The sequence below is a fragment of the Theobroma umbraticum genome, unplaced genomic scaffold (genome assembly GCF_002168275.2).
Source record: "Theobroma umbraticum cultivar Fairchild unplaced genomic scaffold, ASM216827v3 scaffold_67.0, whole genome shotgun sequence".
In the NCBI taxonomy this organism is placed as follows: Eukaryota; Viridiplantae; Streptophyta; class Magnoliopsida; order Malvales; family Malvaceae; genus Theobroma; species Theobroma umbraticum.
The window spans coordinates 2,844,003-2,853,302 of record NW_018397262.1 but is presented as its reverse complement, the minus strand read 5'-3'; positions in this window follow the sequence as shown (position 1 = coordinate 2,853,302).

Genomic DNA, 9,300 nt, shown 5'->3' with positions numbered 1-9,300 from the left:
GGAAAAATTTATGCTATTTAGTCTGTAAAAATGAAGGCTTACCTTAGAGCCTTCAATCTTTGAGATATAGTAGAGGTAGGGGGTGACCCTCTAGCAATGAGACACTCTAATCCTACCTTAGCACAGATCGAGCAATATAGTGAAAATATTGCTAAAAAGTACAAAGCTCTTTCTTGTTTACATTCAATTGTATCTAATGTTGTATTTGTTAGGATTATGCACTATGATAGTCTTAAAGAAGTTTGGAATTTATTGAAGGATGAGTTTCATGGTAGTGAAATGATAAGGTAAATATAGGCCTTGAATTTACATAGGCAGTTTGAAATCCTTAAAATAAGTGATGATGAAAGCATCAAAGATTTTTTTGAAAAAGTGATGAGATTGGTTAATCAATTTAGGTTGCTTAGGGAAAAATTATTCAAAGAAATTAATTAACAAGGTTTTGGTTAACTTGCTTAAAAAATTTGAATCCAAGATTTCCTCTCTCAAGGATTCTAAGGATTTGTTCAAGCTTACCTTAAGTAAGCGTGTAAATGTTTTACAAGGATAGGAACAAACAAAGGCTTTAAGGCAAGATGATTTTATAGATAGTGCTTCGGTTGCTAAAACCAAGAGTCTAAAAATTGGAAGTAGTCATACTAGGAAGAATGAGTCTGAAAAGAAAGAGAAAGATAAGAAATTTGGTGAAGAGAAAACAAGGAAGTAAGACACAACTGTCTTCCCTATCCACATTATAAAAAGAGGACTCACTTTTCCAAATTTTATGGTATAGGCCAAATGTAAAATGCAATGGTCTATTTGGAAGGCTTGAAATAATTTGATTTTTAAACAAAACTGACTAGATCTTATAGTCGTGGTGGAATTGGGGTATGGGATGGCAACACAATATTGAAGTACCAATACATCCACCAATATATGAGAAGTAGGAGAACAAAGTGCAACTAAATGTTGGAGTAGACTGAATGCATGTAAATTGAATTTTGATGCAGCATTATTTGAAGTAAATGGTGAAACAAAGACAATAGCAAGCTTTATTGTGAGGAATTAGCATATAGGGATATCCTTTTAGCTAAAACAAAAACTTCTATTCACTAGTTGGATGTGATTGTTGAGTTGAAGGCATTAGTTTGGGTGCTGGTTACTTGCTATCAAAAATGAGTAAGCATCCATGAAAGTATGATCGATTGTTAAAATATAGTTCAATGAGTGTAGAATAAAAGTTATAACGTGCAAACGGGGCACATAATGAGAGATTGTATAATGCTAATGGAACGATTGGCTTGCAAATCAATCAATCATTATGTAAAAGAAGAAAATAAAGTGGCTCATTCCTTAGCCCGGCATGCAAATGTACTTAGGGTTGTCAACGAATAGGGTACCCATTACTTTCGAGATACCCAAACCCTAACCTTATTAAAAATTAAATACTTTAACCTTATTAACTATCTGAATAATTTTAAAAATTACTACCTTAACCATAACTCTAATATATTTCCACTACCCTATAATCACCCTAACCCATTTAAAAACTCGATTAGATAAAAAAATTATTAAAATCTTCTTTATGGGTATCCAATTATTCAAACTCAAACCCCAAAACTCGAATACAAATACAATAATATTTCTCTACATATTTCATATAATTTACTACTAATTAAATTAAAAAACATAAATAATAAAATTTAAATTTAAATAATCAAAAACAAAGATCTTAAGCATAAACTTATATAAATATACATAAATATCCAAATAACAATATAAACTTAAATAACTAAACACAAAGATCCAAACAAACAACATAAACTTAAATAACAAAACACAAATATCCAAACAACAACAACAAAAACTTAAATAACTAAAAACAAATATCCAAACAACTTCTTAAACAACATTACAAATTGACAACAAGGCATGTTCATGAACAATTCAATCATCTTCTTTCATGTTAGTGTCAACAAGCATGGCAATTGAATTTTCAATCCTACACAAATAAAAAAATAAGAATGTATATAACACTTAGGATAATAGATAATTTTTTTTATAGAAAATTAAAGAAATAAAAATATAATAAGTTTATTTACCTTTCATTTCATTTCATTCCTCAACCAATTTTGAGTGCATATAAATGCCTCCAAAGTGTATGATTTAAGCCTGCTTCAATGATCAGTCACCACTCTCCCACTAGTGCTAAAGGCTGACTTAGATGCAATTGTAGAAATAGGAATAGCAAGAAAATCTCAGGCAATCATTTGTAAAGTGGGATATTTTATCCCATTTGTCTTCCACCAACTTAAAATATCAAAAACTTTCGTAAATGGCAAAACTCTGTCTTCTAAATAACGATCCAATTCTAAATTCATATTCCCATTAGTAGAAGAATTAAGATATTCATACAACATACATTCATCTAGTTCGGGTGATTCATCAAATGTTGTTGCTAATGAACTCTGAGAAGTCTTTGGTTTTAGATTGGTGGATCTACTCTGGTATTCTTGAAGTAAGTCATAACAAGTTTTCATAACTTCTTCAATCTCATAAGTTACAACACCTTCATAAATTTTAAGGAAAAAATACTCAACCACCTTCATTTTATACCTAAGATCCAAGATAATCACCACAACTAACACAATATGAATATTTTTTCAATATTTTTCAAACTTATCAAACAGTTTCTTTGCCATTGCACTAATTGTCACATTATCAGAGCACATCCAATTCACAATTGCAATTCAAAGTTTACAAACTTTCACAAAAAAACAATTTACAGTAAGATACTTTTTCCAAAAAGCAATTTAGTAAGATCATAAAACATTTTAACTTGTTAGCAATTTTTTTTGCTCTCTCCCAATATTCCTCATTAGGCACACAAGAGTAACTTTTGTCTCTAAGTTTCAACTTAAGGAAGAGATCTTTGTATCCTATAGCAGTCCGAAGCATCACATAAGTTAAATTCTATCTAGTTCTACAATCTAGACTCAACTTTTTAGAATATGGCATTTTAGCTTTACAAGCCACTTCTTCAAATTTTTCCAATCTAGATGGACTAGTTGACCAATATAATGCACTATTACGAACATTTTCAATCATAGATAATCCATCTTTCGCAACAAGATTCAATATTTGTGCACAACATCTCATGTGAAGAATTCTCCATCCATTAAGTAAAAGTTCAGAACCTAAGTTATTCACTAGGATAGAAAACATATCATCATTGGAGCTGCAATTATCCACAGTGATAGTAGAAAGTTTGCTTTCTATATACCATTCAATCAAAGCATTCATCATTTCTTAAGCAAAAACATCCATGGTGTAAGGTGCTGGCACATATACAAGTCTACATATTTACAAAATAATATTAATGAATTTGCTTAAATTTTTTTTCATGAAACCATTAATGTATAACACAATTTAAAGAATTAGAATAAAAATTGCTTACCTCAAAATGTAACTTTGCAACTCCCAAGATTCATCAATATAATAAGCAACGACGAACATATAACCTTTCTTTTGATTTGAAGTCCACATATCCGTCGTGATTACTATTCGACTTTTTAACTTCTCAAACCCTTATTGTAGCTTAGATTTGTTTGAGTAATAAATCTTGTTAATGTCCTCTTTAATTGTATGGTGAGAAACTATCTTAAATATGGATTGAAAACTAGCAGCAAACTTCTTAAAACCAACGTGAGAAACAATAGAAAGCGGATACTTATGCAAGATTATAGTACAAGCCAACTCATGTCTTGAAATGTCCTGATCGAATGTGTAATTTCTAATTTGAACCTTCCCATCAGCTTGTGCATCTATGCTAAATTGCTTTTACTTTTCAAAGCATTGTTTAATGCTTAAATTTTTTCTCCTTGCACAAGTACTCTTGTAATTTTTTAAAGCTTTTGTTCCATTCTTGCTGTTGGTCTTAAGAATAGCTTTACAATAATTAACATCTTCCCCATCGATATTTTTCTTTTCAAAATGATTCCAAACCTCTGAAGTTAATTTATGAGGACGTTTGATACTCAAACTACCTAATGGAGGTTTACTTCCAGTGGGCGAGATTAAAAGTTGATTACCGCTAGCAGGAGTTCTAGAAGGTTCAACTAAAGGTACTTATTGTGAACTTGACCCTACATATGCTGACGATTGAAAGAGTGTCTTCTTGCAATTATAATTAATACTATAATCACAATTTTCAACTGTATCCATTTTTCAAAAGACCTAAAAATATAAAAATGACAGAATCAATGTCTAAATCAATTTTAAACAAATAAGTACAACATAATAACACATGAACAAACATGATTTCTATTGCACATGAACAGAATTATTTATCCCACGAACATAAAGCAGCTCACCAGTATTGATATTGAGCCAAATTAGTAGGTAAAAGTCAATAGGATGCATGGATATTTCTCCATATGCATTTGAGTTTCTAATTGACTGGAAGCTGAAACTTTTATGATAAAAAAAAGAATAGTTCTGCCTATTACTGCTTTAATACTACATTCATAAATTTAATTTGACTTTGGTAGCATCCATGAGATTTAAACGACAAACAATTGCCCATCTAAAGAAACAACTTCAATAGAGTTTTGATGGATTAAGGGCTAGCATTGGGCTCAAGTCTAAGATCCACATTAATGCTAGAAAACCCTCTAGCTTTGCATCTTATTCTAAAGCTACCACATACTTCTTTAAATTTTCTATAGAAATAAAAACAATAAACAGAAAATTGATTCTAATGGAAATATCTGGCCTGTGAAAATGATTTTTAGGCTAGAAATTGCAACTTTCTACTTGGGATTTCAATTATGATGGTTTGGATGGATTCATCTCCCTTGCCTTTAACACTTACCTTTTCTCAAAAACTTACATTTGACAAAAGAAAAAAAAAGGTGTAACCAGGTTTGGAATGCCCAGACAGATTCTATTTGAACTTATATTATATTTCATTATAGAATAAATTCTAGGCAAAAAAATGAAAAGAGATGAGATTTAGTGATTTACTTGAATGAAGGACCAACAATGGAGTGGCAAGAATGGAAGATCAATGATTGGCTAGGGGAAAGAAAGGAAAAGGAAGGAAAGAAGAAGAAAGAATAAAAGAACTTTCAGAAAGAAGAAGTAGTTGGTTGGGGGGAAGAAAAGAAAGAAGAACGATCAACTAGAAGAGAAAAAAGAAAGAAAAGAAAGGAATGGCTAGGGTTTTTAGTCTTAATATATTATTATTATTAAATTATAAAAATCAATAATATTATTATTTTTGAGAATAAAATTAATATTATTTTATTATTTAATAATTATTGACTTATAATAGTAATTATATTTTTTATAAATGAACATAAATATAATATAAAATGCATGTGTTAAATGGCATTACAAGTTATATACACAAAGTGCATATATATATTATAATTGATAATTTTATAAGTTATAATTTTTATAATGTTAACTCAAAATAAAAAATAAATATATTTATATTTAAAGTATATATACTAAAAGTATTTTAGTGTATATATATAATAGTAATTATATTCCTTATAAATGAACTCAATATATATAAAGTATAGATATTAAAAGACATTACAAGTTAATTAATAATCATAATTTTATTAATTAATTTAATTAAGTATATGAATTTACCCTTAAGTATATGAAATTAAAAAAAATAGCTAAGTTTCAAAACTATTCTAATCTCATAGCTTCTTTTTAAATAATTAAGTTTATATATTATAAGTTTATATAAACAAAGATATATATTATTATTATTTTTTTATAATTGGGGGAAGGGGATTCGAATCCTACGCTTTAAGCAGGAGGATTATGCACCAACGAATGAGTCAAATACTCAAGTGCAAGGTATATATATTATTTAATAATTATTAATTTATATAATAATAATTATATTTTTTTTATAGATGTATATAATATATAATATAAAGTGTACGTGTTAAAAGACATTACAAGTTATATACTATAAAGTGTGTGTGTGTGTATTTATATTAATTAATAATTGTAAAAGTTATAATTTTTGTAATGTTAACATAAAATAGAAAGTAAATATATTTATATTTAAAGTGTATATATATATATATACATTAAAAGTAATATGTATAATATAGTAATTATATTTCTTATAAATGAACTCAATGTATATAGTGTATATGTATTTAAAAACATTCCAAGTTAATAAATAATTATAGTTTCATGAATTAATTTAATTAAATATATGAGTTTGTCTTTAATTAATGAAATTAAAAAAATAGTTAGACTCCAAAACTATTTTAATCTCAAAGACTCTATTTAAGTAAATATATTATAAGCTATAATTTTTATTATGTTAACACAAAATAAAAAATAAATATATTTATATTAAAAATATATAAAACAGTAATTATATTCTTTTGTAATATGATATGATATTCATATTCTTTAAACATAATTAATAATTTTTTAATTTTTTAATTTAAATTTATTAATGTCATCATATTAATAATTTGACTAATTATATTTTTCAATATATTTGTCAACTTTTAATGAAAGAAATTGTTTGTAGAGATGATAAAGGTTTTGATTGCTTTCTTTCCTTACTTAGGTTTGAATCTAAATACTAACAAAAATGGATATTTTTTATTCAATTATTTAAATAATAAAAAAATATATATGGGTATTAGAGTCGGGTTTAGGGAAGGTACCCGTGAAACCCGAATGTAATATATATATATATATATATAGGTATTAGAGTTAGGTTACAGGGCGGGTACTTACGAAACCTAAATATTAATATAATCGGGTTCGGATAACGGGTATCCAAGAAGTGATACTTGAACACAATACAGATAGTAAAATCACTACCTGTACTAGTCTCAAATCCGATTTTAGGGTACCCTAACCTGGTATAATTGGTTGGGTACTCATTGACATCCTTAAAGGTACCAAGTGATGGAGAAATTTTGTGGACTAATATCAAAGATATGCCAGGCCAATTAGCAAGTATTATGTTACAAGATTTAACTTCTCTAGAGTTTGTGTCTTGATGAATTGAGGGGAATAAAAGCTTGTTTCGATTTCATAGACATTCATGCATGAAAGGGTACTATTTTTTCCTTTTCATGGTTTTTATCCCACTAGGTTTCTCATGGAAAAGTTTTTAATGAGGCTCTTTCTACATGATTAGGAGTTCTGGCAGGTTATGTGTTGATTCAATAAACTCAATGTGAATAAATCCAAGAGGGGGTGAATGAATTGTTTTAAAATTTTGAAGATTTTTTTTCAATTTTTAAGAAGGTAGAATCCCGTTTTCAATTCAAATGCTCAATTTGAAAACAAATAAAATAGTTGACCTCTTAATGAATAAGAGAAATATAAATTACAAGTAAAAAATAAAAAGGAAAAAATCAATACAAATATTTTATAGAAGTTCGGCCTCCTTACCTATATCCTCTTCTTTAGATTCACTAAGGAATTTAAAATTCACTATTAGATCAAAGTTCAATATAATGCTTTTTATGGATCAAGAAAAACCTTTCAATATAATACCTTTTTAGGGTTAAAGCACAATCACTTTACCTTTTATATGGGTTAAGGTATAACCACTTAAACAAGTATAATGAGAAGAATGAGAATACAGTTGGTTTGCCTTTAAAAGGTTAAATAACGAGTTAGGTATAGTATTTAGTGAAGGAGTGAGGGCTCAATAAATGTCGCACTAGAAAACTTTAAGGATTAAAAGAAGAGTATTATGCGTTTTGAATGATTTTTGACAAATTCTTACTTTTGAGCTGTGTTTCAAAGTCTTTCCACCTTTAAAAATGACGATGAAGCTTGTATTTATAGTTGTTGAAATTTCAAAGGTGGTTAGGAGTGCATTTAATGTGAAATAACTATTCTTCTCTTCATTCAAGGCTCTAAGTCCTTTGTCATTGTTTTCATTCTTAAACTCATTTTAAGGTGTTAAGGGATGTATAGATTTGATATTCCCAAACTTAAATAAATTTTGATCATTTTCTTTTTGTCATTTCAAAACACAGGATTGATTTGAAAACTATAAAATTAACAGTATGTGTAAAATGATTAGCTATGCAAGTTACGATTCTCATTGTAATGATGTTATTTGGTCTATAATGAAATTCACCTTAACCTTTCAAAAAAAAAAAGGCATTCTTAAAGCATAAGCACAAAATTAAGCTTCAAACTACAAAATTAACAAAACCAAAAAGTCAATTGAAAAAAATCCTAAAGAATAATGTAAAAAAATCCAAAGAAAAATCAATCAAAAAATAAAAAAGAAAATAGAGTTAATGGGGGAGGTTGTTTTGGATTTTTTAAGAAATAGAGAAAAAAAAGAAAAAGAAAATGGAAAAGCGAGAATGAGAGTTGGATGGTGGTTCAAATAAAATAAAGGAGAGAGAAGGATCAATTGTGAAAGAGATAAAGGTGAAAAAACTTGTAAAGGAAAGAGGCAAAAAGAGGAAGAGGTCGGTTGGGTAAGACATATGAGAAAAAAAATAGAGGGAAGTTATTGGATGAGAGACTAGACTTTTTTAAAAAAAGAGAAAACAATTGAAGAGGAAAAAACGAAGTTGAGCCAAATCAGCTTTGGGCCCAACCCAACAACAATTTAAGTATTTCCTAGCCCATTGGTTGCCTTATTTATTTTTTATGTATTAATTCAAATTTATATAATTATTTTAAAAAATCTTAAGAATAAAAAATAAAATAATTAATTAAACAAATTTAATAATCACTTAGAAAAGTATTGGGAGATCTCAAGATTATTTTTCACAAAGTGGATTATTTCTAAATAATTAGAAAAACATAGGATTGAAAAATAGCAATTTAAAATGAAAATAATTTACCAAATTTCATCATTAAAATTAACAAAATTTTAATGAGTGTAGTTAATATTCATTTTATTTTAATAAGTTTAAGATATAAATTATGCAGTTTATGAATAATTACTTTTAATTTATTACATTTTCTGAATTTTAATTTTATTATTTGAATGATCATAATTAAGATCTACAAAATTAAATCTTTTCTGAAAATTAAAAATTATTTAAATGAAAATTTTGCTCTAACCACAAGAATTTATTTAAAAATGTCAGTATTTTAAAATAATTATCTTTAATTTATTATTAGTACTATTATTTATAATATTTCCAAATTTCAGATCGCACCTTTTACTGTTTTTTATAATATTATTCAAACATATTGAAATTTTTTTTGTACATTTTGTATCAAACTATTTATTTGCATATATAAAATATTGATCATAAAATGAAACTAAAGATGTATATATGA